Below are 25,260 nucleotides of genomic sequence, written 5' to 3'. Positions count from 1 at the left end.
GGGGCCCTGAGAGGAAGATGCTGCATGAGCAGAAAACAGAAGCTCCGTGTGAAGGTAGCCGCCCAACAGACAGGGAGGACGGAGGAAGAAGAAAGAGCTGGAGTGAAGCAGTGACACACCGCTCTTCTCCTCTCCTGCCTGCAACTTGTACCAGGCAGAAGATTCCTCCAGGACAGGTAAGATGTTATGTGTGGGGGAGGGGATTCTTTACAAATTGTTATTGTGGGGGAGGGGGAACTTAACTGTAAATGCTATATGTGGGGGAGAGGATTTTGTGTAAAACGTTTTTGTGGGGGACGGTGGGACTTGGCTGTCCATGCTATGTGTGGGGGAAGTGATTCATTATTAATTTTTCTTGGGGAAAGGGGAACTTAACTGTTAGGCTTAGTTCCCACAGCATATCCGCCCTGTGCAGCACTACAGGGAATTCCGGCTGAAAATCCACAAATTCAGCCGGCCTGCTAGCATGATGTTTCATCCCGGGAGACTGCTGCTACATTCTGTGATTGGCTGCAGCAGTCACATGTGATGAAACATCATCCCAGGTGCCCACGCTGGAGGGTGGAAGAAACACAGACTTCTGGGTAAGTATAGGATTTTTTTTTATGAGTTTCATTTTCTGCAGTGGAAAAGTTGCGAACCTGCTGCAAAAAAAACGAGTAAAACAAATAAGCAGCAATTCTGTAAATACAATTGACATGCTGCGGAATAAAATTCTGCACTACAGGTCAATTTCTGAGTGTTCTTTTTTTATTTCTTTTATCTCATCCACTTTGCTGCTACTGTATTTGCTGCAGATTTTTCGCAATGCATCCGATGCGGAAAAACCTCAGTATTTACGCTACGTGTGAACTTACCCTAAGGCCAGTGGCGTAACTACCGCCGTAGCAGCAGTAGCGGCTGCTACGGGGCCCGCGGCATGAGGGGGCCCGTGTCGCCCGCCGGCACGGGCCCCCACCATGGCCGGAGGCTCCGCTAGCAGCCACTACAGCGGGACGCCACTGAACACTACGGCAGAGCAGGGAGGTATTTCCCCGCTCTGCCATTTACTGGTTCCCGACCGCTGGCTGTATTTTTACGGCCAGCGGTCAGGGTCCTTAAAACCCGAGCCATAGACTTTCTACGGCTCGGCTTTTAACTTGCTGCCAGAGCGATCGGGCAGCTGAATGTCGGGTCTCCGGCTGTCAGTGACTGCCGGGGACCCTGAGGAGAGGATAGAAGCAGCTTTCGCTGCTTCTGTCTTCTCTGATCACTTGTACACAGCGCTGAATGCGCGCTGTGTACAGGAATAGAGACAGCAGCAGCGGCGCTGTCTCTATTCCTCCCGGTGATCATGTGACTGGTCACATGATCGCCGGGTGCCGTTAGTGGCAGGCTGCTGCTGGGTCTAACTAGACCCAGCACAGCCCTATTAGCGACAATCGTCACTTTGAGAGGGCTGATTTCCCCTGTAACTGGGGCTGCTGTGCAGCTCCAGTTACAGTGGAAAAACATGGTGTAAAAGCAAGAAAAAATATATATAAAGTTCCCCAAAGGTCTTTTTTGACCTTTGAGGGACAGACCATAGTAATAAAAAAATAATAAAGTCAAGTGCAAAAAAAATGTAAATAATAAATACACATAAAATACCCACCCCAAAAAAAACGTTCCCCCCGCCAATCATTGTTGTAGCGCTGGCCTAATTACCCTAATATAGACATGTAATATATTAAAATTTACGGTAGACAATGACGGACACAAATAAAAGGTCTATTTTAGGGTAAAACTATGTTATTACCAAAAAAAAAAATAGCTGAAATGTAAAAAAGCTTATTTTTTTACTATTTTTTTACTATTATTTTCAAACTTTATGAATAAAAATTCTAAAATAGCAAAAAAGGTGCGTATAAAAACGATAAAAAATGAAACCTGCATTGTCTACGTTGCAAAAATCACGTCGTTAGCCCAACAAATAAAAAAGTTATAGCCATTTAACTAACACGTGCTAAAAAGGGCTAAACGGTGTCTGGTCCTGAAGGCGCAAAATAGAGCAAAAGACATGTATCCCCTCTCCACAGGACATGTATCCCCTCTCCACAGGACATGTATCCCCTCTCCACTGGATATACACAGGATAGGGGATACATGTGTGATCGCTGGCATTGATAGGGAGAACGGGGGACTGAAAGTCCCCTGAAGTTCTCCATCACAAACCTCGGACTTCCGGGGTCTGTGTTGGCAGCTCCGTAGAAATGAATGGAGCGTGCTTGTGCGCATGCGTGACCAGCGCTCCTTTCATTTTTATTGAGCTGCGCAGACGCCGGAAGTCAGAGGTTTGTCATGGAGAAGTTCAGGGGACTTTCAATCCCCCGTTCTCCCTATCGCTGCCAGCGATCACTCATGTATCCCCTATCCTGTGGAGATCCTGTGGAGAGGGGATACATGTATTTTGTAGGACACACTGTAGGTCGCATTTTTTTGGGAGGGGGGACGCTGTATGGCGTTCCCTACAGGAAGGGTGGCTGTATGGCGTTCCCTACAGGGGGAGCTGTATGGCGTTCCCTACAGGGGGGGAGCTGTATGGCGTTCCCTACAGGGGGGGAGCTGTATGGCGTTCCCTACAGGGGGGGAGCTGTATGGCGTTCCCTACAGGGGGGGGGCTGTATGGCGTTCTCTACAGGGCGGCTGTATGGCGTTCTCTACAGGGGGGGGCTGTATGGCATTCTCTGCAGGGGGGCTGTATGGCGTTATCTACAGGGGGGCTGTATGGCGCTATCTACAGGGGGGGCTGTATGGTGCTATCTACAGGGGGACTGTATGGCGCTATCTACAGAGGGGGGGCTGTATGGCGTTCTCTACAGGGGGATGTATGGCGCTATCTACAGAGGGGGGGCTGTATGGCGTTATCTACAGGGGGGGGCTGTAAAAAAGGCACTATCTACAAGGGGGGGGGTTGTGTGACACCCAGGGGAGGGGGGGCCCCAGTCAAAAGTTTGCTATGGGGCCCAGTCTTTCCTAGTTACGCCCCTGCCTAAGGCCTAATTCACACGACTGCATTCGGTCCGCATGTCGGACGTATTTCCCGGACCGAACACAGTGCTGGGAGCCGGGCTCCTAGCGTCATAATTATGTACGATACTAGGTGTCCATGTCTCTCTGCGGGAATACTGCCTCCCCGTACTGAAAACATGATTACAGTACGGGACAGTTGTCCTGCAGCAAGGCAGGGACTCCTAGCATCGTACATAACTATGACGCTAGGAACCCAGCTCCCTGCAGTGTGTTCGGTCCGGGAAATACTGCCGACATTCGGACCGTATATCACGGACCGAACACGCTCGTTTGTCGGAGGCCTAAATGTTATGTGTGGGGTGAGGGGATTCTGTTTAAAGGCTATGTATACCTTTAAAAACTTTTTTTTTTTTTTAAATAAAAATGTGTATCAGTGTGTTTGGTGCAACTTTGCAATTACATTTTATTAAATTGTTTTTACTTTTTGAGATACAGCTGCTTTGTGTCCTGACTGACGGGTTCAGTGACAACGGTCGGATCAAGCTGTTATCAATCACATCTTTGTTCATAATTTAGATGTGATCGGTAAGGCCAGTATCCCACATAGCGTAAACGCTGTGAATTTTCCATAACGGAATTCTGTGCGGAAATTCCACAGCATTTACAGTAGCAGCAAAGTGGATGAGATTTTGTAAATCTCATCCCCACGCTGCGGAAAAAAGACGCAGCGTAAATGTTAATAACTTGACATGCGGTGCAGAATTTAATTCCGCAGCATGTCAATTTATGCTGCGTTTTGGTTGAGTTTCTGTTGGGGTTTTTCCCCATTGAATTCAATGGGGAAGCAAAACCCGTACAGAAAGCCAAGGGTTGTGACTTTTGTGGTGTAATCTCAGCATTTACGCCGCAAATATCGCAACTCAGTGGGTACAGGGGTTTCACTGTAAATGTCATGTGTGGGGGAAATTATTTAGCATATATTCACAGGTTACGGTCATATTGCGTTGATTTTTTTTGCAGACACATTTGCAAAACCACAGCAAATTACATGGTTATAAAGCAATATTACAAAAACTGTTTAAAAAAACGTGATTTGACCTCGACGTGTGAAGAGACCCTTGTAGTTAATTTGTGTAGGGTAGGGGGGCTTTGCTGTAGATGTAATGCGTGAGAAAAGTTTAGTTATAGTTTTTGTGTGTGGGAGAGTATATCCACATGTAGCGTTTGAGGAGCAGTTAAAAAAAAGCATCAAAACCGCGCAGTCAACTACGCTATTGCTTACTTCAAAACAACGGAAACTTTACAGAACCATGGAAACCATTTGCAACGGATGCGTTACCATTGAAAGCTATGGTTTCCATTTGTTTCTGTTTGGTTTCCGTTCATGGGTTCCCCTGACAGAAAAGTCAGACGAAACCCATAAACGCAGATGTGAATGAAGCCTCAGGCTTCCAACACACAAGCGTGTTTGGTTCGTGATATACAGACCGTATGTCGGCCGCATTTCCCGGACCGAACACAGTGCAGGGAGCCGGGCTCCTAGCGTCATAGTTATGTATGATACTAGGTGTCCCTGCCTCTCCGCGGGACTACTGTCCCATACTGAAAATGTCATTACAGTAGGGGACAGTTTTCCCGCAGCAAGTCAGGGACTCCTGGCATCATACATAACTGTGATGCTAGTAGCCCGGCTCTCTGACCTGTGTTCGGTTACGGAAATACTGCCGACATACGGACCGAACACGCACGTGTGTGGGAAACCTTACATATATGGACATGAGAAGCAGCCCCAGAGACCCTGGGCAGAGCGCTAGTAGAAGATTTGCCTGGGGACTCCAGCACTTGGAAAAATCCACTCCCCGGGCAACGTATCCCATTATATGCCTTACAGTGGGATACGTTTTGGCTAAGTTTAACAAAATCCAGGGCATTAACCGGTCACTGCCTGCTCCATGTTTTCGTTCACTGTACTTGACGTCAGCGCCAAAATCGGTTAACACGTATAATGTACCAACATGAGCGCCACACATTCCGTTGTCCACCCCCGTAATGGATGAGGGCCCAGACATCTTGGCTGTATGGGGCCCAGAAATTCCTGATAAGAACACTGTCTCAGTGGGCCCCAACCCAGTAGGCCCCCCCAATGCATTTTTACATCTGCAGAAGCGCATCCTAATCATAGTGGTTATCATTCTGAATGAGCAAGATTGTTGTACTGTATACGCTGCTATATTATCCATGATAATTAAAAGTTTGAGAACAGTATAAAATGCCGTCTTAAGTACATCACACATGTATAGCCTAGTTTAAATGCCATCTACTACATTATGCAAAACAGTAGAAAATAAGGCGACTATTACATAAAGAATGATTAACAGAGAAGACACGGCAGCCATCTCAATATCAGAGACACATCCTAATCTATAGAAGTTTAATAGCAGACTATAATACCAGGGCCAGTCATATATATCAAAAGAAGATTCACATCCAAACCAACCTGATACTTCAAAGCAGTAGACTAGCCAAATATAAGCAAGGAGAACATCGGCTCTAATCCATCACATAAACCTTATCATAGACAAATCCCAGAAGCAGAGCAAGGTGAGTGGCTAGAAGTACATTCACAATTAGACCTACAGCAACTTTTATAATTCAGATAGAAAAACACTTTAATATACTCATAGAAAATACATTTAAAAAACATGTTACTCACCAAGTTGATGTCCACGTTGGCTCAAACTCAAAAATAATCATGTGATCAATTTTTTCAAACTCATACAGGGATGTGGGTGTTATATACAGTTATATACAGGGATGATGGCTGTAATATACAGGGATGATAGGGGGTTGGGAACAGAGATGATGGGGGTTATATACATGCATGATGGCTGCTCCAGGTATCCTCCCCATATATAACCCCCATTATCCCTGTATATACCAACTATCATTCCTGTATATAACCTCCATCATCCCTGTATATAACAGCCAGGCTGGTATATACAGGTATGATGGGGGTTATATACAGTGATGATGGGGATTATATAGTTATATACGGGGATGATGGCTGGTATATGCAGGGATGATAGGGGGTTGTGTACAGTGATGATAGGGGTTTTATACAGTTATATACAGGGATGATAGGGAATTGTGTACATTGATGATGGGGGTTATACAGTTATATACAGGGATGATGGCTGGTATATTCAGGGATGATAGGGGGTTGTGTACAGAGATGATTGGGTTATATACATGGATGATGGCTGCTCCAGCTATCATCCCCATATATAAGCCCCATCATCCCTGTATATACCAGCCATCATTCCTGTATATAACCTCCATCATCCCTGTATATACCAGCCAGGCTGGTATATACAGGAATGATGGGGGTTATATACAGGGATGATGAGTAGTCCAGCCATCATCCCTGTATTGACCCCCATAATCCCTGTTTAAAGCAGCCATTATCCCTGTATAATTTCAGAACGGGAAACATTGGGGAGGGGTGCTTGCTCACCCTCTCCTCAGGCGCAGGCAGGCTTCTTCTGTTCCTGGCGGGCAGCGTTAGAAGCGTGCACACGTCTGCTAGCTTGAATGACTGTGCGGCTGCGCACAGTCATGTGAGAGTGGCGGGAGCGGCGTGAGGAGAGCGGAGCGGCGGGAGCGGAGGGCCCCACCATCTCAGTGAGTGAGACCCACCATCTCAGTGGGCCCGGGGCCACCAACCCCTTGCCCCCCCCCCCCCCCCGCTAGCTACGCTACTGCCCGGATGAGCAATGGATCTGCTGATGCAGGGCGTAATGTCTGACAAAAACAAATTCAGTGACTCTCTGAGTTTTTTCTTCTGGCTTCCCGCTAGGCGACAGTAAACATGCAATTACCTTCTTCCCAGGTGGGTCTTGTCTCACTGGAGTATTGTAGTGAATTTCCCTGCCAAACCAATCAGATAGCTATTTGCATCACCTGAGCACTGGCCTCACTGACAGTTATTTAGTGTTTGTTGCTGAACTGTTTGTGTGCTATACTTGAGCTTGTACATTATGTTTTGACCTGACTGCCCTCTTTGGATTATCCACTGTACTGCATACTTTATACTGCTTTAGGTCGGATTCACACGAGCGTTGCGTTTTTGCGCGCGCAAACAACGCAGCGTTTTGCGCGCGCAAACACTATTTGACAGCTGCGTGTGTCATCCGTGTCTGATGTGCGGCTGCGTGATTTTCGCGCAGCCGGCATCATAGAGATGAGGCTTGTCGACGCCCGTCACTGTCCAAGGTGCTGAAAGAGCTAAATCTTTCAGCACCCTCGACAGTGAATGCCGAACACAACAGCAAAAAACCTGTAAAAAAAAAAGATAAAGTTCCTACTTACCGAGAACTTCCCGGCCGTTGCCTTGGTGACGCGTCCTTGGTGACGCGCCTCTCTTGACATCGAGCCCCACCTCCCTGGATGACGCGGCAGTCCAAGTGACCGCTGCAGCCTGTGATTGGCTGCAGCCAGTGCTTGGCCTGTGATTGGCTGGAGCTGTCACTTGAACTGAAGTGTCATCCCGGGAGGTCGGACTGCAGGAAGGAGACAGGAGTAATCGGTAAGTTAGAACTTCGTTTTTTTTTACAGGTTCATGTATTTTGGGATCGCAAGTCACTGTCCATGGTGCTGAAACAGTTTAACTCTTTCAGCACCATGCACAGTGAATGTCTCCCGACGTCGCGGACCGGAATTTTTTTTGCCGATTTCGGCCAAAACGAGTTTGGCCGAACCCGGTGAAGTTAGCTTCGGTTGTCGGGTTTCGCTAATCGCAAAGACACTCCGTTTGGATGTTCGGAAACAGAAAAGCACGTGGTGCTTTTCTGTTTACATTCATCCTTTTGACAGCTGTTGCGCAAACACGCAGTTCGCACGGAAGTGCTTCCGTGCGACATGCGTGGTCTTCACGCACCCATTGACTTCAATGGGTGCGTGATGCGTTGAAAACGCTGAATCAACGGACATGTCGTGAGTTTTTTGCAACGGAGCAACGCTGCGCAAAAAACGCTGCCATGTCTGCACGGCCCCATTGTCTAATATAGCTACGGGCAACGCACGTGAAAATCACGCGCGTTGCACGCGCGTATTTTACGTTCGTCTGCATAAGCCCTTATACTGCTATTCTACGTCATTACTGAACCCTGGACTGTCTGACTATATTGCTGTATTACCCCCTTTGTACTTCATTCTCGGTTCTCGTTGCTGTACTCTGGTCTGTCTGACTACCCATTTGCTCTGTACCAAATTCAGCACTGCTACTCTGCTCCTGAAAATTCTGATATGTGAGATAACTATATGTTGCTACCTATAGCATCTGCATGCTTAATAGCCCCTTTTAGGTCTAGTTTCCCCCGTTTACATTAATCCAGAGAATCAAACCCAGGACAAGTTATGCACCAAAGTCCTGCCCTCTGTTATTGCCTTGGCTGCGGTGGATGCTGAAATCCCCATTGTGTTGCTGAGTGAGGAGTACTTGAAGCAGCGGCCTCCATTTTGATCCGAGGACCTACATGTTCCCAACTGCCTTACGGTCTATAATAGCAGACACAGCATCAGAGGAGTAGCGGTGAGTACAAATATGGACATCTAGAAACCCATAATTGCCATCTCCTCTATAAGTGCCTATAGACACGCTCCTAGATATCACTAATAACATACCTGTTCCCCCAGATCCGGGGGCCCACCACATACACCTCTGGACTTTAGATCTCTATTAGGCCCTAAAATTTGTTGTGCATGGACATGTTCATCTAAATGTAGCCTGCGCTGCATCCCTCTCCATATCAGACATGATGTGCTAACGCTGATACATATCACTCCTGGCCTTTTATTACTAAAGCAAATCACATTGGTCAAGATAGGTTCGACAAAAAGCTCAGATCCTCAGTCTTCCTCCAAACAAGGGAAAACACAGCGAGATATGGATAAATTTCTACAAAAATACACGCCGCGGAAATCTACACTTGCTGCCAAAAGGAATCCACAACCTCCTTCTCAACCTGAAACATCAGATGTAGATAGTAACACGGAGGATGAAACAACCTCTGACGCTCCTTATACGATTTCCACTAAATCCCCCGGGCTGCAAAGGATTTTAGAGAGGGCACTAAGCCCTGTTGTGAGAGAATTGGCAGACATCAAACAAGAAATGTGTCATGTGGGAGACAGAGTTGAGCAGTTAGAGGAACCCCAAACTGCTATACTTTAGCATGGTGACGCTACCTCAATTGCCTTAAAATCCTGTCAGGATCACCTAAATACTTTACACTCTTACATAGAAGACCAAGATAATAGGGGGAGACGTAATAACATCAGCATTCGACTCCTCGAAAGTACCTGAAAGTTACCCACCAGGGTAATCTGACAAAAAGAATCCTCTAATTTGTCTTGGTCCAAGACACTCCATCCGATCTACAAATTGAAAGGGCATGTAGGACGCTACGCCACAAGCCAAGGGAGGATGAACCACCGAGAGAGATAATCTGTAAACTCTTATCATTTTCCGTTAAAGAGGCAGTCCTTCTAAAAGCCAGAGATATGCCGGATTTAGTCTGAGGGACACAGACTGACGTTCTTTCAGGACATTACTCAGACTACCCTGGTGAAACGCAGAGCCCTAAGAATCTTGACAGATAAATTACGCAATTTGAAGATCCATACATACCAGCACCAAGGCAAGGCTTACACCATTTGTTCACCTGCTGATCTACAGCGGACATGTCAGAAGCTGGACCTAGGTCCTTCCTCTTTACCATTATGGCTTCCCTATACTGATGTTTACTCTCTCCCTGAGCCGCCAAGAGCAGAACCTTGGCTGAAACAAAAAAGTTGCCTGCCTAGGAAGAAGTTGGCTGCCGTTCCATTTTGAAATTGTCACCTTTGCATTTACAACTGTTACAGTACAGATGTGTTTAGCTGAGCATCCAGCATTTGGGTAACATAGAAACACTGAACTGAAACACTGAATCTTTCCAGTGCATCTGTGTCCTTCTCACTCTGCTCCTGCTTCCTGCCCCTGCGCACCCCTCCGATCTCCATATACTTGTATGCAGTGTGTCTGGTTGCTGACTCACTCGCTCTCTGCTCCCTCCTCCTGCTCCCCCTTCCTTCTCCATAGACATGTATGGATAGGTAGTGAAGCGACCCCCCCCCCCCCGCCTTTTACAGTCTGTCTGTAACCAGGGACGGACCTTGCTTGACCACAATGGGTGGACAGCAGATTACAGGAGAGAGATATCTAGCAGCAGTAACTTCATACAGAATTTGCTTGGATAAAACATCTACATTTTAACAATAAGCACATTACAAATTTGATCTATATGAGGTATAATGTTGTTTGAAAAGTTAGTGTCCATTTAAATGGCCAAATCGAACAAACAAAAGATGAATGTGGGTCCCTAGACTGATTTAATTGGTAAGTATTGCAATAGTAACTCTGCTGGTGTGCAGTACTATTGCAATCAGTATTGTATATGCAAACAATGCACAATTAGACTAGTGATTGAAACTGCTGGGCACATCTCATTGCTATTAAAATCAGAGAATACTGCCCCCTCCCCACATGTTACGATGTTAACCGTCATCCTCAGGGGTTACAGGGCTAATGGCTAGCTCCTCTTTAAGAGACCCAGAGACGCAGATGAAAGATGGGCACAGCCATCGGCCATAAAAAAAAGTTGTGGCGGGCAAGGCCCCAGCTGAACTTTTGCATCGGGTCAGATGAACTACGACCTGTGCTTCAGCAGAGATTCATAGTTTTAGATGCCGAAGCACCTTTGTAAAAAGCTTCTATGAGCCATTTATAGACAAATCCATTTTTTTTCTCACTTTTTGCCTAAGGCAGCAAAAAAGTTAGAAGCCCCCAAGGAAGTGCATTGTCATGTCAGTCATTGAAAAGTGACATAAAGCTACCCTAAAATAAAGGGTCAACGAGGAAGTAGAGGAGTAGAGTAACCCACTTTATAGTAAACTTAGACAGCAGACACTGTTTTGTCAGTTGCGAATGTCATAATGCATTTTTTTTAATACCTTAACCTGTATAATCGAGATGTTGCGACATCAGAAGGCACCAAATGTGTAAATATCATTCCCACACGCATCACATACATTACAAATATAACAATCCTACAGCCCTTGTGAGAATCTCCAGCTGTTTTCCAAGGGTCTAGATCTCCCTGCAATAAATTTAAAAGGAAGAAATCAGGCAAAGGCAGCGAAATCAGATAACGTTATAGCCAATGAATGTTACTTTCTATGTCCCTGAGTTATGTTTTCCTTTCCCTTAGAAATGAATGTCTCAAGGACTTATTTATAGAACCATTTATGTGTCCTCATCACCGTATAACTTTGGTTATAACAGGTCTTAAAATAATAGTGGATATCCATGTCATAGGCCTCAAGTATTGCAACTATCTTAGAGAGAAAGTCGTCAATAGCAACCAATCAGAGTTCACCTTTCACTTTCATAACTGCACTAAAAGAATGAAAGATGTACTCTGGGTGTGTTTATATATGTTATATCGTCTTATAGGCCTAATATGCACACCCATATGTGAGAACATATAATAATCCGCTATATCCCACCTTTCCAGATCAATTTAACAGTTAGGCTTTTTATGTATAATTTCCACCTTACTGTTGTTATATACCCCAGAGAAGTAAGTGATAGAACCTCTGATAATTGTGTGTGCCAGCCTCAGCCAGCCACCTTAAGTGCCTCTGCCCTAGGTCCTCCCTTTTAGTGCCTTTGTCCTACGTGCCCACTGTGTGTGTATCACCCTAATTTCTCCAGCCAAGCACCTAACAGTCAGGTAAGCACCTTAGGTGTTGGGATGTGCCACACTACTTGGTGCATTAGGCTCTTTTTCCAGCATTCTGACTTGTGACCTCACAAACACCAGAAGCTTCTATCATCCGGTACTAGAGATTCTCACGGTAAAGTACGCAGCATCCTCTGCTCTAGTCTTCATCTCCTGGACTAAGCAGTTGCCCCCTGAATCTTAATTTACATAGAGCCACAGTAATTTGGACATAGGGTTGCCAGATTATGTGGCTTTTTTCCTGCGATTTCCGGCACATATATACACCCCAACCTGTAAACAGTGGGTGTGGTTTTTGGTACATGTTTTTACACTGAATGTGATTTGCCACTTACGTCTGGGAGCCTCAGACAGTCAATGACTGTAACTCAGTCAGTATCCTTCTCCCATGACCTCCACTCATGAATCTTGGGTCTGCACAGGTAGGAAATGTTCCCATGTTCAGCTGCTGAATGTGAGTGTATCTGGCTTTCCCTGCCAGCACTAATCTCACACTTGACTTAGTCCTAGGCTGCTGACTTACCAAGAGCTGGGTGGACTGGCAAAGGAGGGGAATCCAATTGAAATAAGAAGTGATCTAATACTGTCTTACTATGCAAAATATCATTACTTACTATTGCTGGTAAAATGTCCCAAGATTAAAAATGAAGCTCATAAATTTAACGCTGGTGGCCGCCGTTCGCTACTATCCGGCTTCCCCTAGCGGCCACCAGCTTAGTTTGCCTGTGCGCCAGCATCCTCCTCTTTCTCCCCGAGGATGCCGTTGTGTACTGCTTCCACCTGCTGCTCGCTCCCCTAGGGTGCGTGCTCCCCACTAGAATCTTTCATACCCTATCCCTGTGCACCCTGTCTTTTTTAAATCCGTCCTGCCCTCCTTCCTGTGCCTGAGAGTTGTTGTGTCTACCCATGTTAGTTTTAGCAAATGGCCCCTTAGTTGTATCCTGTTCCCAGTGTTCCCGTATCCTGTTTCCGGTATCCTGTATCCAGTAACTGTGTTTGTTCCTGAGCGATGTCTAGTGTTGGTGTTGAGTTCAGTGTCATCTGCCACGCCAAGTGACATCTGCCATGCCAAGTGTCATTTGCCACGCTACTTGTCATCTGCTACGCCAAGTGTTATCTGAGCCACGTATCATATGTGCCAAAGTTTTTGCTATGTCTCGTGTCTGTCAGAACTTTTATACAGGTACTCTTGTGCTAGAGACTTTCATTGACTGTAGTTTGACCAGCTGCTACTCCGCTACGGAGATAATACCTAGTGTGTCCACATACCCCCAGATTCGTGACAGTACGCTCAGGCCATGGAACCCGCTGGTCAACCCAAGACAGCAGTTCAAATGATGCAAATTGACGTGCGTGACCTCCGGGCACGTCAGGATCAACTACTACAGGTGGTAAACTCCATCATTAATCGTTTGGATCATCCTCCTGAATCTCCTCTGGCTGCTTCCGCTGCTCCACTGTCTGCTATCCCACCTGCCTGCCTTGGTCCTGCAATTTCGTTACCTTTACCTCCTCGCTATGATGGGCATCCCAAGATTTGTGGAGAGTTCATCAATCTGTGTACTATCTATTTCGGGTTACGTGCTCACCTCTTCCTCTCTGATGAGGCCAAGGTTGGTTTTATTATTTCTCTCCTTTCCGGCAAAGCCCTGGCATGGGCGAATCCCATCTTGGAACGAGAGGGTCTGGAATTCTCTGATTTGACACTAAATCTAGAGACTTTCCGTATGGGGTTTGAAGAACCAGGACGAACATCTTCTGCCGCTGCCTCACTGCTGACCCTCAAACAAGGGGAATCGACTGGTTTGGAATAATGAGGCCCCGGTGGCTACTTTCTGGCAAGGACTGTCTCTACACATCAAGGATGAGCTTACAGCTCGTGACCTTCCTTCCACCCTGGATGCCCTTTTCCTATTGGCAACCCGGATAGACATGAGGATCCAGGAGAGACTGGCGCCCAAGTTCCAGAGACCCCAACTGCCTTCTTCAGTTGTTCCACCTGAAGAGCCAATGCAGGTGGACAGACTCAAATTGTCCAATCAGGGGAAACAGCGCAGACGCTCTTCAGGTCTGTGTCTGTATTGTGGCCACAAAGGCCATTTTGTGCGTCAATGTCCACAGAAGCTGGTAAACCCCAGCACCTAGGGTTGGTTAGAGAGACAACCCTAAGTGTTATTCAACAGGACCAAGTAGATCATCTTCATCTGGCCACGGTTCCTCCGGAGAGACCCCTGTCAGTCGCCTCTGTGAATGGCCAACCTCTGTCCGATCCTATTCTGTCCATCACTAAACCGCTGAGACTACATGTCGGAATCCTCCACTCGGAATAGATTGCCTTCTTCGTCTTGCCAAAAGCTATCAACCCTATTCTGCTGGGCCTGCTTTGGCTTCGTCTACATGCTCCGGTCCTCGACTGGAGTTCCGGAGAGGTCCTCCAATGGGGATCCAAGTGACTTCATCGCTGCCTTCCACAGGTTCGTCCTGTTCAGCCTCCACTGCCTCTGTCACTCTCAGGGTTACCCACGCATTATGCTAGCTTTGCAGACATCTTTAGCAAAAAGGAATCAGAGTTTCTTCCTCCCCATCATTCCTACAATTGTCCCATTGAACTGCTTCCTGACGTCTCACCCCCTCGTGGATCCTCTTCCTTGCCAGAGACCCAGGCCATGTCGGCTTACGTCAAGGAGAATCTTGAGAGGGGCTACATCCAGAAATCTTCACTGGCCAGAGCCAGATTCCTTATTAAAAAAAAGATGGATCACTTCGACCAGGTATCGATTACCATGGCTTGAACCAAATCACGATCAAAAACAATTCCTTCTTGCCGCTAATCTCAGAGCTCTTCCTTAGAATACATAGAGCCAAGATTTCTACAAAGCTGGGTCTACGCGGGGCTTATAACCTGATCCAGATCGGTCCAGGTGGCGAATGGAAGACCGCATCAACACCCAAGCCGGACACTATGAGTATCTTGTGATGCCCTTTGGTCTGTGTAATGCTCCAGCTGTATTTCAGGAATTTGTAAAAAACATGTTCCGGGATCTTCTGTATGTCTGTGTGGTGATATATTGGGACGACATCCTAATCAATTCACCAGATCTGACGATGCATCAAAAGCATGTTTGCTAAGTCCTGTTGTGGTTAAGGGGGAATCTCCTATATGTAAAACTCGAAAAGTGCATATTTGAGAGGAACTCTCTGCCCTTCCTGGGCTACATTGTCTCCGATCATGGACTCAAGATGGGTCCAGAGAAGGGGAAGTCCGTCTTAGAGTGGCCAAGTCCTCAGGGCCTTCGGGCTATTCAGCGATTTCTGGGATTGCAAACCACTGGAATCTTCCCCACCCTTTCCTTTTTAAATTCGTCCTGCCCTTCTTCCTGTGCCTGAGCGTTGACGTGTCTACCCATGTTCATTTTAGCAAATGGTCCCTTAGTTGTATCCTGTTCCCAGTGTTCCCGTATCCTGTTTCCTGTATCCAGTAACTGTGTTTGTTCCTGAGAAAAGTCTAGTGTTGGTGTCAAGTTCAGTGTTATCTTCCGCGCCAAGTGTTATCTGCCATGCAAAATGTCATCTGCCACGCCAAATGTCTAGTAGGTCCACACACCCTCCAGAGTCGTGACAGTAAATTAGCCCAATATATTTGCATGGTAGCAATAATACACATTGCTGCCAAATGTAAATTAATCTGTCTTAACTTTTCCAATGGTTAAAGATGGAATAGTACATTTCTAACGTTAATCTGTTTTCCCTTAGTCTTAGCAGCAGCACAATAATGGGGTATTTCTGCCCCTGTGAATTAGTTGGACAGATCAAATTTTTTATTTAATCAAACAAATTAACTAGAGTCTCTTCCCTACATAAGGACGTCTAGACCCTCCCACCGTGTGTTTATTATAAAGTAGTAGCCTTAATTAGGGAGGGAAGCTTGTGCTGCTGCTAGGACTAGGGGAAAACAGATTAATGTTAGAAATCTACTATTCCCTTAGGTCCTGCAGCAGCATAATAATGGGGATTTAGCAAGAAGTAACCCAATAGGGAGGGCCCTCTTGACTGGTTGAACACAAGATTGACCACTCAAGAGCCGTCTCTTCGGAGAACAAAAATTCAGCCCATAATGGGTGATAAATATTAAATGCGAGCTCCAAGCTGCACAGTAAATTTGATCCAGCGGGATCAAACTCCACTGCTCTAGTAGAGTAGTTTTAGACTAAATTAGGTAAATCGGAGATCTAACACTGTTAGCCAGACTACTGGCTTCTACACTTCATCTACCCAGGGTAGGTTTAGTGGATTTTAAGTCTTTGTTTCTTTCCGGAAACAATAAATTCTCAACCTTCCTAATCTCTAAACTCCAAGCCAAATAGATCACAGGACAACAGCAGAGATCTAGGAATGGAGATTATGTTCCTCGTCCGAGGAAGACATGTACCAGAATACTGGAAGGGAGTTGACCTGATTTCAGGTAACAAATGAGGAACTTTGGAGTGCAGTCTGGTAGTAGCTTCAGCAAGACCATGTCCTGGAGGAATCTGATGTATGGATCCACTGATCACAAGGCTTGAATTTCCCCTTTTCTGACAGATGTTCTGGTTAGGGGCAGACACCCCTCATGTGCAAACCGCGCAGATGATCAGGAGCCCAGTATAATACAATTGAGGGACCAAGACAGCGGCTCACAGTTACTTGTGCACTGTTGGAATGACACAACGTAGTGTGCCATGGTAAAATATTGGAAAGTATGGGGTCCCACACACCCCACCCCCTACACCGGGCTCTCCACCACCTGTGTCCGCCTTTGATTATGACTAGAAGTAAATAATCTCTTAGGATAGGTAATTATGTGAGACCATAACCTGAGGTTGAGAGGTAGTTGATCAAACACCTCTTAGGTCTAAGGCAAAATATCATTTTGCAATAGGTCTGAGGATAACAGGTCTCATTTAGGAGACCATTTCAGGTAACTTTTCACCAAGGGCTCTTGTGACAAGGATCTTATCCAAATGCGGACCTTGACTAAGATGTTTCCACATCCGATGGTTTCATGAGTTTGGAATGACAGGGTGCACCTGTTGTTCAACCACACCTGGTTGTATTACTTTTCGGTTCTGAATCTCTCTCTGGAGGGGTCGCCAGTTCTTAAAGACCCAAAGAACTGCCTCTGCAGTTGCTGACATGAACCGCAGCCCCTCCAATGCCAATATTCTTTCCTGCCAAACAGGCGGAAGGGAGAATATCTCTTGGGAATTTATGACAAAGCCTAAGAACGTCCTTGTTCTTGTTGGAACATTGTCTGATCTTCCCAATTTATTAACCAACAGCGTTGAGATGACTGGACAGTAGTTTGAAGATGGAGCATCAAATGAATCATCCAGGTATGGAACTACAGGTATCCTCTGTGTTCCCACAGGCAGCTATAGCGGTCACCACCTAGAAAAGGTGTGAGGAACCGAAGAGATCCTAAAGAAAATAGCTGTGAATTGCAGGGAACTTGACACTACCTCATATCTACACAGCTATTCTTTGCCATTTTTTCTGCCTCCCAGAAAATATCTGTATGAAGATATGCATTCCTCTCCCAGGAGTAGAGACCTCCTCTAGGATTTTCCTTCTAGGAATTGTAGAAAGGAGACTTCCAGGAGCAGTCTTGGAAATGCTTCCAGAGGAAGCTTATTGAATAGCCAGACTGTCTGATCTTTAACTGTAGTAAGGGTTATATCCTGATTGACTTTGTTAAGGGTTGTGGAGCCTCTTAATCCCCTTCTAGGGAATCTTGGTCCACCTCGGTATTGACTTCTGTGATGTCAGTGGAAGTTTCACATTGAACTACTTGAACTGACTGCGGTAATGATTCTCCCTTCGTTTTAGAAGGTCTCTAAACCCTTAGACAGCTCGGACCCTCAGAGTCTATTGATTCTCATAGTCCTGTCTGACAACCTTACTTGTTGGGATAGTATCACCCGGGTAGTCAGGGGTGAAATTGATGATATCATCACATGTCACTCCGGCATTGATATCACCTTAGATCTGTTAGAATCCATTTTTGGCAAGCCTTGGAGATGTCCAGGACTCAATGGAACTAGGCACGGATTCCCAGCCAGCTCTCCTACGCTAAACTTGCGATGTTTCAAGCTGAGTAACTTCTGCGATCTGATGAGAGCAGGTACCTACAGCTTAGCCTGCCTTTGGCTGTCAGGAAATGCTGGGAGCTGTAGTTCCACAACAGTTCTATTTGACTTTTCTTCCTGGAGTGAAATTAAAAAGGTTGCTGTGCACTTCGCTCAATAGATCGCAGCAAGGTAGCTGCTCTGCTACGCAGGAAAAACTGACCCAGAATCAGGTCGTCTACAAAGGACTTAGCACCGGGTTCCCAACGAACATGCTATGCTCTAGGTGAGAGGCGGTGGGTTTCCGACCGCGCTCCGGTCCTGTGGCGTGCGGCTCCACGCACCAGCACTTCTGTCCCCACGAGGGGGGTAAAGAGCCGCCTATCCCTGGTCCACCTGGGCTCCTCGGCACTGCCACTGGCCCTGCTCAGCAGAGTAGGCCCTTCAGGCGCATACTTAGAGATTTAAACTGAACTCAGCAGGAACAATAGCCTGGACGATTTTGGTGATAGCAATATAATCTTGGAGGAGGACCTCTCTGCTTAAGTGTAGCTCCTCCAAAGGAAACATGGACTGTATTCCAGATGTTTCTTCTTCTGCCATCATAGCTTTATTCCAAAGCTTCATCCACTTCAAAGGCCCTAGGCCCCCTAGAGGTGGATACAAGCGCTTCCCCATGACCAACATCCTGGTCCCTTGACCAGCTTGCAAGTCCTTAAAGGTAATGTGTCGCTAGAAATTTTTTTAAGCAGTTAGTGTATAAGTGATTAAACATTGTTCTAATTTTTTTAATTTTTTCAAGAGTCAGGAAATATTATAAATTAGATTCTAATTTATAACATTTCCTAGTGCTGATCACTAGATGGAGCAATTCCCAAAATTGCAGCATTGGCATGTGGTAAAGCAACCACATTGCTTTATGCTGCAAAATTTGAGAAAACTCACTCGCTCTAGTGAGCTCACAGAATTCCCCCTCCTTTATCCTGGCTAGTGCCAGGAGAAAGGAGGGGATTGAATGGTCAAACCTCCTACACTGTGTGTCGCCATTTTTTGAGCTAACACACAGTGTAGTAGGTATACATACAGTAGTAAACACACAGTAAAACACGTACATGCACAGGCCTAACTTACATTCTCCTGCCGCCGCCGCTCCCTCCGGTCCGTCCGCTCCGTCTGCTCCCTCCGCTCCAAGTGCACAAGTCCGGAAGCCGCGACCGGAAGTAGTAATCTTACTGTCCGGCCGCGGCTTCCGGTCCACAATAAAATGTCGCCGGACGTCGCTCGGCCGAAGACCTTCAATTTGGACTGTGTGGGAGCGGCGCATGCGCCGTTCCCACACAGACGGCGTACAGCATAGTGGATGGAATGGGCCCCGTTCACATTCACTATGGGGCTGTATGTGCCGTATTCCATGTCTGTATGTGTCGTTAATCGACACATACAGAGATGGAAAAAAAAACGCCAGCCCCCATAGACAAGAAAAAGTGAAAAAATAAAAAAAAGTAAGACACAAACACACAAATAAATAAATTTTTCTTTAATAAAACACTAAAAGCAAATTGATATAAAAAAAATGTTTTCCCGACACTCGTCCTTTAAGCTGTATAACTTTTGTAATCTGACAAAGGCGGCATATTAGTTTAACATAGCCATGGACATCATCTTGCAGAGATAGTTCACCAGCAAGGTTGCAAGGGAGACAATCTTTGCACCTAAAAGTTACTAGCTACAGGCAGAGAAATAACACAGTCCCTGCTGCTACTGTGCTCTCATTTGGAGGTTGTTTTTCCTTTAACCCCTTAATGACCGGGCCATTTTGCACGTTAATGACCAAGGATTATTTTTTGTTTTTTCACGGTCGCATTCCAAGAGTCGTAACTTTATTTTTATTCCGTCGACATAGCCATATAAGGGCTTGTTTTTTGCGGGACGAGTTGTATTTTATAATTGTACCATTTTTAGATGCTTATAATATATTGATTAACTTTTATTAACTTTATTTTAGGAGAGAATTGAAAATAAGCATCTATTCCAGCATTAATTTTCACGTTATAAATTTACGCCGTTTACTATGCAGCGTAAATAACATGTTAACTTTATTCTATGGGTTGGCACGATTACGGGGATACCAAATATGTAAAGGTTTTATATGTTTTCATACGTTTTCACAATAAAAAGCCTTTTAGAAAAAAATTACTTGTTTTTGCATCGCGGCATTCCAAGAGCCGTCATTTTTTTATTTTTCCGTCGATGTGGCCGTATGTGGGCTTGATTTTTGCGGGCCAATGTGTAATTTTCATTAGTACTATTTTGGGGTACATAGGACTTATAGATTGACTTTTATTTTATTTTTTATGGGGGGAATGGGAGAAAAGAGAGAATTTTGCCCCTTTTTTTTTGGATGCTGTTCATCCAGCGGTTTAATTAATGTGTTCATTTTATTGGTCAAGCCGTTACGATCGCGGGGATACTATATATGTGTATGTGTTATTTGTTTTGGCACTTTTACTAAATAAAACCACTTTTTGGGCAAAAAAAGTAGTTTTATTTGATTTTGCCTGTAATTTTTTTTTTTTTTCACAAACTTTATTTAACTGATTTACATTTTTTTTTTTTAGTCCCACCAGGGGACTTCACTATGCGATCTGTTGATCGCATGTATAATGCTTTGGTATACCAAAGCATTATTGCCTGTCAGTGTAAAACTGACAGGCAACCTGTTAGGTCATGCCTCCGGCATCGCCTCTGCCAGGCATTTGCTGAAGACATAGTTACATAGTTACATAGTTACATAGTTACATAGTTAGTACGGCTGAAAAAAGACACATGTCCATCAAGTCCAACCAAGGGAAGGGAAAAGGGAAGGAAAAATTTCTACACATAGGAGCTAATATTTTTTTGTTCTAGGAAATTATCTAACCCTTTTTTAAAGCCATCTACTGTCCCTGCTGTGACCAGCTCCTGCGGTAGGCTATTCCATAAATTCACCGTTCTTACTGTAAAGAAGCCTTGTCGCCTCTGCAGCTTGAACCTTTTTTTCTCCAGACGGAGGGAGTGCCCCCTTGTTTTTTGAGGGGGTTTTACAAGGAACAGGATATCACCATATTTTTTGTATGTGCCATTAATATATTTATATAAGTTAATCATGACCTGGGGGTCTTTGTTAGGCCCCCGGCTGTCATGGAAACCCGACGGCGACCCGCGATTTGTTTGCGGAGGTGCCGATCGGGTGACAGAGGGAGCTCCCTCCCTCTGTCAAACACATTGGATGTCGCTGTCACTATTGACAGCGGCATTTTATGGGTTAAACTGCCGGAATCGGAGCGCGCTTCGATTCCGGCAGTTGCAGCACGAGCCAGGCTGTGTATAACTAGCAGCTGCTGAGGACGGATATATCCGTCCTTCGGCGTTAAGAGGTTAAACCCCACAGCTGGGGCTGCACACAGACCTTGTTACATAGCAGACATGCTGCACTATGTCTGAGTATATTGCTCGTTCTCTAGCAGGGAACTGTTTCTGATGAGGAGCCTCCTCCAATCTCTGTCGCCAGACCTGCTGAAGACATCTAAGAAATAATTTAGTTATATCAAGCAATAGCTGCGCTCAATGAGGCAGTGTAGCAACTATGTTCAGCTAGATGCATACATGAACAAACGGAAGAGAATTGCTCTTCATACTAAACTTTCACAAAGACTCTTATCTGAGAAACGCTGAACTCTCCGGGCACTTCCGCCCTCAGCTTCCTAGAGGGAGGAAAAAGTTGAAGGTGCATTTTTGTAACAACCGCTAAACCATAAATATCAGGTTGCAGCAGCAGTCTCCAGAATGCATAAGGTTAAACACCCTTAGTACATCTCCTAGAAATGTGAGAAGTTCAGCATAACAATATTAAAACAGTAACACAATGCAAACAATTAGTGCAAACCCATCTTGCCCAAAGGACAAAAAAAACACGTGGTAGAAGGGGCTAGATGTCCTTATGTAGGGAGGAGACTCTAATTAATAAGTTTGATTAAATTAAAAATTCCATCTGTCCTACTAGTTCACAGGTGCAGAGATACCCCATTATTGTGCTGCTGCAGGACGGGAGGGAATATCTAATTTGAAGTTATAAGAAAAACTACACGCCATAAGATCAGACATTATGGAAGGATTCCTTAAAACGTGACAACCATGGGTAGAATATGTTGGATCTCCTGAGGTAACACAACTTCTTAAGTCCTAACTTCTTGGACTGTTACTTTTTTTGTGTGTTTTTTTTCATCATGTCACTTTGTTTTGGACCAGTTTAGAAAAGTCCAATTATTATGTTTTTCCTTCGATAGTATGACATTTGATACGCTAATTTAACCCTTTGAGGACCAGGCCTATTTTGGCCTTAAGTAACCAAGTCCCATTTTTCAAATATGACGTGTGTCACTTTATGTGGTAATAACTTTGGAATTATTATACTTATCCATGTGATTCTGACATTGTTTTTTCATGACACATTGTTCTTTATGTTAGTGATAAATTTAGGTCCATATGTTTTACATTTATTTATTAAAAAATCCAAAATTGACTGAAAATTTTGATGAATTAGCAATTTACAATTTCTGAAGTTCTCTGCTTTTGAGACATAGTCATACCACACAAAATAGTTAATAATTAATATTAACCATATGTCTACTTTATGTTGCCATTAATTTTTCAACATCCTCTTATTTTTGTAGGACGTTAGAAGGCTTATATCTTTAGCAGCAATTTTTCAAATTTTTAAGAAAATTTCCAAAACCTTCTTTTTTAAAGACCAATTCAGTTCTGAAGCGACTTTGAGGGGCCTATATAACAGAAACCCCCCATAAATGACTCAATTTTAGAAACTGCACCCCTCACATTAATAACCCCTTCCCGTACACGGGTGTGACTGTACGTCCAAATACAAAGTGCTTTCCCGCACACGGGCGTACAGTCACGGCCTGTAGATAAAGCGTGCACAGGAGCTGTGCGCGCTTTATCTTCAGCGGCTGTCAGCTGTCATACACAGCTGACATCCCGCTGCAATGGCTGCGATGGCTGTTACCGCTGATCGCAGCCATTTAACCCCTTCAATGCGGCTGTCAATGACGTCCGCCGCATTAAAGTGGTTCACAGAGGAAGGGAGCTCCCTCTGTACCCCCCGGGCCCCCCCTGCGATGAATCGCGGGTGGCGATTGTTGCTATGGCAACCAGGAAGCCGTTATTAGGCTTCCTGGTTGCCCAGGTACGGAAGCCTATTAGGTCCTGCCCGAGGCTAATAGGCTAACTGTCAGTTGATGAATGACAGTTACAATACACTGCACAACATAAGTAGTGCAGTGTATTGTACCGGGGATCAGAAGACCAGATCTTCAAGTCCCCAGGTCAGTGTAAAAGAAAAAGTGAAAAAAGTAAAAAAAAATGTGAAAGAAAAATAAATAAATACGTTTTAACTAATAAAAACAATAATCTCCCTGTTTCCCTGATCAACTTCTTTATTATTAGAAAAAAAATGAAAACATGAAAAGAAAACTATACATAATAGGTATCGCCGCGTTCGGAACGGCCTGATCTATAAAAACGTCACATTATTTTTACCGCGAGGTGAACACCATAAAAAATTTTAATAAAAAACAATGACAGCATTTTATTTTTTGGTCATCTTGTCTCAAAATTTTTTTAATAAAAAAGTGATCAAAGAGTTGCAAGTAACGCAAAATGGTACCAATAGAAACTACAGTTCGTCACGCATAAAACAAGCCGTCCCGCAGCGATATCAACTAAAAAGTAAAAAAGTTAGGGCTGTCAGAAAATGGCGACACAAAAACATGATTTTTTTTTAGAAAAGAGTATTTTTATTGTGGGAACGTAGTGAAACGTAAAAAAACAATAAAACTAATTTGGTGTCGCTGTAATCGTATCGCTCCGCAGAATAAAGTTAACATGTTGTTTATACTGCACGGTGAACACTGTAAAAAAAAACAAAAAAAAAACGTGCTGGAATGGCTGTTTTTTGGTTTCTTCATCTCCCAAAAAATGGAATAAATAGTGATAAAAAAAATCGCATGTACCCCAAAATGGAACCAATAAAAATTACAGCTCGTTCCACAGAAAACGCGCCCTCACACAGCTCCATCAACAGAAAAATAACACGTTATGACTCTCAAAACGCAATGATGCAAAATGATGCTAAATGACGGCCCAGACTCATCTTTTAGTGCCAGTAGAATTTCACTAAGTACCCCACATCATCATTTGCTGGACCCCGTAGACGCAGCAGAGATGAGGAAACTTTAGGGCCTTGTGCGGCTTATAGGGCTAGTGAAGAAGTCAAATATAAGGCAATACTGGAGCGCAGATATTCTGTATAATACCCAATAACCCGGCCTGTGCATAAAGGATTGGTTCCAAGCGTACCACACCAATCCATGGATTCTTCATTCACCCCATTATTACATCATCCTATTATGAACTGTTGCACTCCGCCCAGCTTACATATGCCCTGATGTACTCCGCCCAGCTTACATATACCCTGATGTACTCCGCCCAGCTTACATATGCCCCCACATTATAAACTGAAATACCAGTAAAACACCAAGCAAAATCTGCGCTTCAAAAGCCAATCCAGCAAAATCTGCTCGCCAAATGGTGCTCCTTCCCTTCTGAGCCCTGATGTGTATTCATACAGTGGTTTATTACCACATATGGGGTATTTCGGTACTCTGGAGAAGTTGCTTTGCAAATGTTATGGTGCTTTTTCTCCTTTATTTGATGATAAAATTAAACATTTTGACCTAAAGCTACATCTTAGTGGAAAAAAATGTAATTTTTAATTTTTACTGCACAATTCTAATGAAATCTATGAAACACCTGGGGGGTCAAAATGCTCACTAGACCCCAAGTTGAATTCCTCTAGGGGTGTAGTTTCCCAAATGGAGTCACTTTTTGGGGTTACCACTGTACTGGTACCTTAGGAGCTTTACAAATGAGACATGGTGCCGAGAAATGAATTCAGCAAAATCTGTACTCCAAAAGCTAAATGGCGTGCCTTCCCTTCTGAGCCCTGATGTGTATTCATACAGTGGTTTATTACCACATATGGGGTATTTCCGTACTCTGGAGAAGTTGCTTTACAAATGTTATGGTGCTTTTCTCCTTTATTTGATGAGAAAGTGAAACATTTTGACCCAAAGCTACATCTTAGTGGAAGAAAATGTAATTTTTAATTTTTAATGCACAATTCTAATGAAATCTATGAAACACCTGGGAGGTCAAAATGCTCACTACACCCCTAGTTGAATTCCTCTAGGGGTGTAGTTTCCCAA

The 25,260-nt window shown here is 44.6% G+C and overlaps 1 protein-coding gene and 1 long non-coding RNA gene across 3 annotated transcripts in view; one reads left to right on the top strand and one right to left on the bottom strand.

Annotated features, from left to right (window-relative positions):
• TRIM67 (tripartite motif containing 67) overlaps positions 1-25,260 on the top strand; it is a 193,666-nt gene that overhangs the window by 49,803 nt on the left and 118,603 nt on the right. The window lies entirely within an intron of this gene.
• On the bottom strand, positions 11,003-11,901 carry LOC142761173 (uncharacterized). Its single transcript, XR_012883536.1, has 2 exons — positions 11,834-11,901; positions 11,003-11,189 (listed from the first exon to the last, which is right to left on the bottom strand). It is a non-coding gene; the product is annotated as an uncharacterized LOC142761173 (long non-coding RNA).

The sequence above is a fragment of the Rhinoderma darwinii genome, chromosome 4, assembly GCF_050947455.1.
Source record: "Rhinoderma darwinii isolate aRhiDar2 chromosome 4, aRhiDar2.hap1, whole genome shotgun sequence".
In the NCBI taxonomy this organism is placed as follows: Eukaryota; Metazoa; Chordata; class Amphibia; order Anura; family Rhinodermatidae; genus Rhinoderma; species Rhinoderma darwinii.
The sequence above is the reverse complement of the archived record's forward strand: the minus strand, read 5'-3'. Positions and strand labels throughout refer to the sequence as shown.